The sequence below is a fragment of the Colossoma macropomum genome, unplaced genomic scaffold, assembly GCF_904425465.1.
Source record: "Colossoma macropomum unplaced genomic scaffold, Colossoma_macropomum, whole genome shotgun sequence".
Taxonomy (NCBI): Eukaryota; Metazoa; Chordata; class Actinopteri; order Characiformes; family Serrasalmidae; genus Colossoma; species Colossoma macropomum.
The window spans coordinates 54,031-64,162 of record NW_023495983.1 but is presented as its reverse complement, the minus strand read 5'-3'; positions in this window follow the sequence as shown (position 1 = coordinate 64,162).

The following is a 10,132-nucleotide window of genomic DNA, read 5'->3' as shown; positions in this document are numbered from 1 at the left end:
ATGAACAGTGCCTGTTGCTGAAGCCAGTGACAATTTAGCAAATTCTTAAGTTAGCATATTCTTAACATAAGGATAAAATCACCAAGCACTGTTACATCAACAATACGAGTAAATATCAGAAAATGTAAATGTAGGATGGCACATTGTGTTGATATTTCAAATTATGAATTATGAATGATCAAATTATAAAGAACTTACTAAGGTGACATATGCTGGTGGGGAGGCTAATGCTATTAGCATTTATGCTAGGCTCCACATAGTGTTTTGCTCACAGTTTCACAATCGACAAAGTGTTTTAATTCTGCACTCGATTCTGTGTAACTGTAGACACTTGTATGTGAATTGTCTTTATTTGAGTGCAGAATATCACATCATTTAGTGTTGGCGTTATGCTATAATAAGCAAAATGACTAATGCATTTTCAAGGGAAGAAAGCCTTCTCTCTACATGAGTCTCTGCCAGTGCAGACACTGTTGAGAGTACAGAACAGTGCAGTATATCGTTTTATGTCAGCCAACTTGAGTAACTGCATCTAGCAAGATAATTGGCAGGGATGCACAGATATTTCAGCCACCAAAAATGGCCCAAAATGGCCCTTTTTTTTGTTTTTGGGAAAAGAAACACGGCCAAACATTTTGACCGATAACAAAAATTAAAAATAGGCCTACAACCATCTAAACCTACAAATTTACAAATATTGTTAATGGTAATGAAACTGAGATTGTATTTGTGTCCTTTATATCATTTTAAACAGTTTAAGCTGCAGCGAATCAACAGTGAAAATGTCAGTTGTGTGGAACTATTTCACAAATTTGAAGCAAAGAAAACAGGACACTGCATGTACACAAGTAAGAATCTCAGAAAATAGCTTTAAGCTTTAGATAAAAGATGATGTGGCAAAACACAGTGCAGATATATAATGTTCCAGTGCAGTCTGCTCCACTCATGAATACATCAGGTGATGATCAGTGATGCTCAGACGAAAGATCATTGAACCTCACGGCCTCCACAACAGTTCTACAATGCACCATATGAACTAGAAATGGATCATTCTGCTGAAGCTTCTGACTAAAAATCAAAGAGAATCCAGGCATCTCAGACTTGTGGGAAACACTTCATGCTTCTACGTATTACTATATACGTATTATAACTATTAGCCAGCAATTAATAATGCCTTTGTAAACTGAAACATATAATCTGTTATAAACATTTAATTAGTTATATAAACTCATATGTAAAATGCGTAAATAAGTACATAGATGTGTAAGTTTTCTGAAGCACCTAGTGAAGGTCTGGACCCATTGGCCATTTAAGGGGCAAACAGGACTGCTGATCTAGTTCCACTGAACCCAGACTAATATAGCTGATCTTCTGAAAACCATGACATCTTATGAAAACCAACAGAAGTGTCAACATCATAAGGTGAGAAAAACAATGGGTCACTGGAAAGTGCAACAAGAATCAACTCATGATAGTGAGCTGTTCTCATTGACTCTAAACTCTCTACACATTTTCTGATAAATTTAGTTCTCTGAAGCACCTATATAATATACTGTATACAGGGCAGCCCCCACTGGCTGGTAGCCAGGACATGCATGTCAGGGAGAAGCCACCTCTCCTCTATTTTTAAGGGCTGACACAATGTCACTTGATTATTCAAGAACCTCTTTTCGCTTTATGGATAAGCTCAGCTTTAACATAACCAGATTCAGGAGCTTATCTTAAATGTCCAGAGCCTAAGCTAACAACTTGGTTGCCAGGTGCTAACTTATCTAGTTGTGTGGTGTTATCGACCTTATTCCGTCACCATAGGAAGATGCTGGAGGCTAACACAGATCCACTGTCTCCAAACAGCAGCGAGTTAACCCATTTGCTAGCTTTTGGCTTTTTTCAGCTGTTCTTTGGCTAGTGTCATCTACCTAGCTACAAGGTTTGTAAAAAAACATTTGGTAATGTGCAATGGTGGAAGCGGTCTCCTTTACCTCCAAGATGGAAGAGAAGCCTCTCTTGCGAGTGTGCATATGTGGCAAAAAGATTTCAGGCACAATCTGTAAGGGCCAGGACTGGAGATCGACCTGCACCAGCCACCAGAGGGCGATGCAGAGCTGCTCCTAATCACGGGAGATCCGGTACACCTGTGGGATGGCCTATTTAAGAGCGAGGCTCTTTGCATGAAGTTCTTACAAACAACTTGGCCGGTAACTTGGGTAGAGATGAGGGTTTTTCTCTCACGTCTCTTTTGACTCTCTAGCCTCTCGAGATCTATCCTGTTTTTTCTTGAGTTGCAACTCCTCACTACTAAAAAAAATCTGTATTTAAGCAAGTCTTCTGTTACGTTCTTACTGTCTTTTGTTAAGTGTGAGATTAAAGAAATCTTTTAGTTAAGAAGCCTTCAGTTGGCATTTGTTTCATGCTGGCCTGCTTCCTTGGTAGTCCTTTGTTCTCCCTCCCATGGTAGTGTTTAGAACAGAATTCAAAGTTTTCGGGGTCATTGTTTAAAGGGTGCTCCTGTTGAGCTTATCCCATCTCCTTTGCGGTGGTGCAGCGGTAGCACATGCGCCTTTTACCAAGTGTGAGCAAGTTTGAGCCCCACCTCGGACGAACTCGTTAACTATCCTTAGCTGTATTCCTTTGCCTAATTAGTTCTGCATTAGGGTTCTCTTTTAAGCCTGTGTTGGTGACGCACTCGGTTTGAATTTCCCTCTGAGTGTGTCACCCATTACACAATCTCACCAGATGTGCTGCATGCCTTGGGCTGTGACAAGCCTCATCTGACTTCTGTGAGCGTTGTGCACATATCTCTCAAGAGTATCTGCCGCAGGCTAGTGTACCAAGCTAGTCTGTCTGAATGTCTGTGATGCTAAACCACTACTGGATGACTTCAGCAGACTCAGGGCCAGGCAGCAGATCTCCATGGATGTGGAGGACAAATCTGACTTGCTGAGCCATTCTGGGTCTTTTTTCTGATATAGGGGACTGCAAAGAACCCACCTTCATATCATGTCACCTAAGCAAAAGCTGCTGGAAATAATGGCAGCAAAACCAATGCACTGCCCCTCAGGGTGAATCTGCAGGACATATGGAAACGTGTAGCATACTGGTTGGGCATTCTGTGGCCCAGCGTCCTTATAGAGAACACCTGCTCCTGCTATGAATCAACGCAGCAACCCAGAGCCACCTGGGCAACAAGGCAACTGATGCCAGTTTTCCCTGAATGCAAAGAGGAAGTATCTCCCTCCTGATGAAAGCCCTTATCTGCCAAAAATCTTGTTCAGGGGGATAAGTGCTAAATTGTTTGGACAAAAAAGGCTGTTGAAGTGAAGTGAAGTGAAGTGAAGTGAAAAAGTGGCTGTTCCCACTTGCCTGCAGATCTGTCCAGCTCCTTGATGTTTTAGTGGACCCCAAGGGTCTTTTTTGGTTCTGCCATCACTACCATGCAGCAGTGCTATGAGGAAAAGAAAAGGGAAGATTAAGCAGGAGCACCAGTGCAGTAATGAGAAGAAAAAGTAAGGCAAAGCCTTGCAGATATGTCTTCCTGAAAAAGATACAGATGGCCAAATCTTTTGTCAGCAATTATAGTTCTGGGACATCTATGGTGAGAAGTAATTTTTGCAGAATTTTGGTCTATTTTTTTCAGCAAACCTGCTCTCACCTTCATATTTCACTGTGGGTGTTCTTGGGATCATACATTCAACCATTCTTTCTCCAAAGATGACAAGCCCATTACACATCTAAACATGTCTAATATATGTCTAAATGCTCATATGCAAATTTTAAATTCAGATCTCTGAGCCTTGGTTTTAGCAGAGTGCAGTTCATTGCTCATTGTTCTCTGTGTAACTGTTCTGCTGCTCTCAGGTCACCCTGTGTGCATTTTTGGTGCTTCCAACATGCATTCAGTTCACACAAGGGGATCTGGAAGTCATGTTGAAACTTTACCCTGCTTTTATCCCCAAATCATGGGCTAACATATGTGGCTTTCCACAGGTTCCTCTTTTCTTTTCCTTTTTTTTATTGATTAACACTGTGGTTAGTAGCTGTGGTAGATGTGTCACATAAGAGAAAGTAGTTGGAAGGAACAGATACATTCTTCTTTCATAGGTGTCTGTTCTTTAATCTTTAAAATATGATGTCTGTTTTCTCCTAAATTTTCCATCATCTCCTTCTCCTTAACATCATTGGCTTAGTCACCACAGCAATGCCTCTAAAGACCATTCAGAGAAGGCAAAGAACATGATCTCTCCTAAAAACCTCAGGAGTACATCTGACAAACACATCCTTCATGTATTTTGTTGTTGTTGTTGTTGTTGTTGTTGTTGTTGTTGTTGTTGTTATTATTATTATTATTATTATTATTATTATTATTATTATTATTATTATTATTATTTTTATGGCGCCTCATTACTAACATTTGGTAAAGGCTCCTCTGGTGAGAATAACAGCATTCTGTAATGCTTCACAAGGTTAGAGAACACTTGTTGAGGGACCTTTGATGACTTCATGTGGTTCATTGATATTCTGGGGTCTTCACATATGGACTGCCCTTTTCAACACATACCATAGGTTTTCAGTGGGGAATAAACCTGTAGACTGAGAGTCAGTTCAAAACTTTTGATTTTGTCTCCATGCAACCATTTCTGCGTGGATTTTGATGTGTGTTGGGGGTCACTAAAAGTTCCAAAAGTGTGTCTTGCTAAAAGTTCCAGCCTTCTAGCAGATTTTGGGCTAATTAGTGGAATTCATTGGGGTATTTAGTGCAATTCATTATACCACTGATTTTTATAAGAGCTCTTGGATCACTAGCAACAAAACAGCCCCAAAGCCTCAGTAATCCACACTCTCATAAGAGAGATGTTAAAAACAATACAATCTGTCCTTAACCAGACACATGTATGTGTTTCTTTAAGGACAACATGTGTTAAAACAGGTAGCACAGCTAGGTTTGTTGTTATTTAAAATATCACTTTTTCCAGCAACATCTTTGGTATCAGACATCAGGTCATTGTGTGCAGTCCATTTTTGCCAAATGTGACAATAATGTAACATGGCCACAATGTTCAATATTTGTCTTGTCTGTAATTGGTCATAGACTACAAAGGAGTTGCTGGAGATGAGGAACAACAGTTTTGGTGTGTGTGTGTGTTTGTGTGTTGTGTGTGTTATTTTTATTTTTATTTTTTTCTTTCCCTGAAAGAGGCATATTTCTTTGGTTTTATTTAAAATGTGCCAATAATTTCACCCGACATACAATATTCATACAAGAGCATTGTTTTAATTCAATAAAGTATGGTTTATTTTTATTGTTTTTGCCCAGTTTATTGACGGGAGGCAATCATTCTGGAGTTGACCGTGAATATAAAATGTCCCATAATGTTTGCACAAGCCACTTTTTTATTTTTTTCTTCAGCATGTTAAAATATGCAAATAAAGAGTAATTGTGCATTAAAATGTACAGAAGTGTGTTCCCTGTAGAGCATGTGTAAACCTCAAATCAACAAAACATTTCTTTTGCCCAGGCGCACCGAAACTGTTGGATATGACTCACATTATGAGGTGAGAGAAGAGATTCAGTTAAAATAGAGAAGTTATGGTAAGTTATACGACTACTGGAAGTGTTCTTTATATAGGGACACTAAGTGAGGGCCATGGTGTTCAGTAGCTGATAGCCCATCCACAGCTTAGTAACGCTTGGTTGAAAAACGCTGGTGATGTACCAAAAAATCCTTGCTGAGTCTTTGAATGTGCTGCTGTAACTGCTATGTCTCTCAGGCACATTACTGCTTCAGCCTGCCTGCATGTACCCTATAGAGGATGAAGGTGACTTTTATGCAGTTTTTTTCTTCTTGAACCCAACTTTGTTATATATTCCCAAACAATATGTCTATCCATCAGACAAGATAAAGAAAGTTGCCAGGTTATTAGGTCCGACTACCTACGCTCATTGGCCATTTTATCAGAAACACCTACCATTTACGTGCACTTTCTGCACAACTGATCACCCCCCTCTACTGCATCCATCAGTGGAAAGAGACACTATGTTTATAGTAGTGCACCAACTAAAGACATCCACCCAACAATGATTCTTTGGACAGAAATATGCTACAGGTGTTCAGTGTGAAAGCTCACCTTGATGGCATGAAGCTTTTTCTCTCAATGTTGAAAACATTTTTTTAATAAACTGTGTACTATTGAATACACAAATGGTTAAGTTGTTTGTCCTCTATCATCAGCTAGATGTGACTGTCTCACTTCAATCAGAGATACAATGAGGAGTAATATTGTTAGAACAGACTGACAGTCTATTAAGCTACAGTCATGTGCAAAACTTTGAATGCCCCGGTCAAATTTCATGATTGTTGATTTTCTAAGTGAAAATAAGTGAACACATCCTCTACAGAGAACATGCATGTCTGCACATTTTAATACATAGTTACTGTTTATTTGCTGAATTTGTTATATTGGAAAAAATAAATTGACACAAATGTGCCCTGTGCAAAAATTAGACATTTTTTTTTTTTTCGACATGTGACCCTTAAGTGACCCTTATTAGTCCCACAACAGGGAAATTTCACCTCCGCATTTATCCCATCTGTGATGTGAAACACCACATACACACTAGTGAGCACACACACTAGGGGGCTGTGAGCACACTTGCCCAGAGTGGTGGGCAGCCCTATCCACAGTGTCTGGGGAGCAGTTTGCTCAAGGACACCTCAGTTAAACATTTGAAAAGTTTGAGTGCTGATGAATGATAATCACAACAAGGGGATAAAATCTATAATAAACCGGAGCTAGCATGGTCACAAATGTTTGTGTAAGATATTGTTTTACACTCAATAAACTTGATCAGGCTTAGGTGTCCTGTAGCCTCAGAACTCTGCCTACAGTGGTCAGAAGTCTGTGAGACTATGCATCCCCAGCCTTTTTCCAGTGAACATGTACTGCCCCTATGTTTGTTTATGTATGATGAATCAAGTTTAAAGAAATGCTGCCACCTACTGCTCATAATCTGTTTTTCCACACAGAGAGAAGACAGAGATCTGAGATTGTTACTGCTTAGTTTCAGGTATACAAACCTATTAGCAGTGTATGATGTCTGAATAGGTGAGCAGACAGTTTTGTAAGGAACCTCCATTCCAACATGTGTACACCTCCACACCACAAACAGACCCCAGATCTTTCCATTTGCCCACTTTTGAACAATTTGACAAGAATTTATAATAAACATTTACAGCAAATTATTTATCAAAAAAATCTTATTTTATTTATATAAAAATCTTAATTTATTTATATAGCAAAACAATGGTTTCACTTGCAAATTATCTAAGCTGCTTATTCTTCTGGGTCACAGGAGCCTATTCCAGCAGTCATTGGGCAGAAGGCAAAAAACTAGAAGGCAAATTATTTATCAAAAAAATCTTAATCTAAAAATATTTAAATGACTTTATTGGCTGTTTTGACTGGAAAATAATATGTTGTACAGGTGGCGTTTTTCCTGCTCGGCTTCTTTGCTTGCCACACCTCCACCACTGAGTCAGCTGCAGGGTCATCAGCTGGAGACACCTTCCCAGTACATCTCCTGGTGAGGGTCAGTGGCCATTTGGGGACATCTCCTTACCACACCCAGCAGCTGCCCTTATTGGGGTTTTTTTGGCAGAAACACTAAGGAGTGAAGGAAGACAATTTTTTTGTTACAGAAGAACAGTTTACGTTCATAATTTTAATGATCCAGTAACCCCAGACAAGAACAGTCTTACAGAAACATCCTAACTAGACTAAATTACTTATTCTGTCCTAACTTCAACTAAAGTACTTCACTAACTAGCATAATTTCATTTAATTTATTTATATAGCAAAACAATGGTTTCACTTGCAAATTATCTAAGCTGCTTATTCTTCTGGGTCACAGGAGCCTATTCCAGCAGTCATTGGGCAGAAGGCAAAAAACTAGAAGGCAAATTATTTATCAAAAAAATCTTAATCTAAAAATATTTAAATGACTTTATTGGCTGTTTTGACTGGAAAATAATATGTTGTACAGGTGGCGTTTTTCCTGCTCGGCTTCTTTGTTTGCCACACCTCCACCACTGAGTCAGCTGCAGGGTCATCAGCTGGAGACACCTTCCCAGTACATCTCCTGGTGAGGGTCAGTGGCCATTTGGGGACATCTCCTTACCACACCCAGCAGCTGCCCTTATTGGGGTTTTTTTGGCAGAAACACTAAGGAGTGAAGGAAGACAATTTTTTAATCCTCAAGATTTTGTAATCCTTTGTAATCAGCTTCTGGTGCCGTATGAGCCGGCTGCCTGTTTCAGTAGCTTTGTGTCTGCATCTTCTGTTTTTGTAAATAGTGTCCTTTTACCCACTTTTCCTTCTTTTGTGGAAATTGAGGCCTGATAAAGTTGGTAGACAACTTTTTAAACTTTTATTGGCTTTTTAACAGATCTTTCAACTGAACTTTCAGATTACGACTGCACTGCATGTCCTCGCTGTGTCTATAGGAGAGATCAGCTGATCATGCTGAGGAAGGCAGTGGCTTTGTATACATGGCAGTGGCTAACAAGAATTAGCTGACAGCATACGACTGTATACACACACAGTTGGCAGGTCAATTCTTTTGTTTTGCTATACACAGAAGATATTTAAGTCAGAATATTTCAGACAGGTCAGAATTTTAGCTTGTATTTTCTAATATTTACATCCAAATATGTTAAATAACTTCTACAGAGGAACAGAGTTTCACAGCTCTGGTACTGGAGGGCCGTTGTACTGCACAGTTTGACAGTAAACCTGGCAATTGATGGATTAGTTCAATCAGGTGTGTTTTGAGCAGGGAGTTAACCAAAATGTCTTCCAGGACTGGAGTTATTCACCCCTGACTTAGAACATGGCACCTTTTTGATTGAACCCACCCATTTTTCAAGTGAGGAAAAATATTGGAACCTGTGACTGACAGGTGTTTCTTGTTGCCCAGGGATTCCTTGTTAGATTGATTGTTAAAACAGTTTATAGCTCTGAATCTCCACTCTTGAGTCCTGGGTTTTACCTGTGAAAAAAGGATGAACAAACATGAAGACCAGACAACTGTATGAAGGAAAAGCAAGTCATTTTGAAGCTGAGAAAAGAGGAAAATTAGACCTGGGGCTGTATTAGAGAAACTTCCTAACTCTGAAATCTTACCTGTTTGGTCCATGATGACTTCAGTTAGGACTGTATTTAGGACAGTAGCTGTTACAGAAGAACAGTTTACGTTCATAATTTTAATGATCCAGTAACCCCAGACAAGAACAGTCTTACAGAAACATCCTAACTAGACTAAATTACTTATTCTGTCCTAACTTCAACTAAAGTACTTCACTAACTAGCATAATTTCATTTAATTTATTTATATAGCAAAACAATGGTTTCACTTGCAAATTATCTAAGCTGCTTATTCTTCTGGGTCACAGGAGCCTATTCCAGCAGTCATTGGGCAGAAGGCAAAAAACACCTTGGACAGGTCACCAGTCCATCACAGGGCAGACACATAGACATATACAATCACACACACATTCACACCTTGGGTCAATTTAGCAGGTCCAATCAGCCTGACTACATGTCTTTGGATTGTGGGAGGAAACCCACACAGACACAGGGTGAACATGCAAACTCTATACAGAAAGGACCCTGGTCAGCCAGCCAAGACTTAAACCCACTGCGCCATGGTGGGTTCAAATGTGTGACAATGCTAAAATTGTGTCTGTTTATTAGGAGGAAGAATTTAGCACTCTAATAAACACAGGGGGAATACTCAATATTCTTAATCTGCACTTTATTTCACTTTAGTTGTGGTTTAACTTTTTCATCAAGAACGGTAGCTGTCACTGACTTTTTTGATCTTTTTGATGATGTGAAGATAACATCTTACTAAGATAACATTTGCTTCTATAATATGAATTTGTGAAAAATCTTATCTTGACCTGTCAGATCTTAACTTAAGACAAAAAGATAGGAAGTTACTGTAATATGGCTCCAGGGCACAAGCATTGGACATAGGCAGTTTAGAAAGTCCTGAAAAAGAAAAAGCACTTGTGTACTAACAAGCAGACATCAAACAAGGGTGAGGTTCCCAAAAGCTTAGTTATCTAACTGT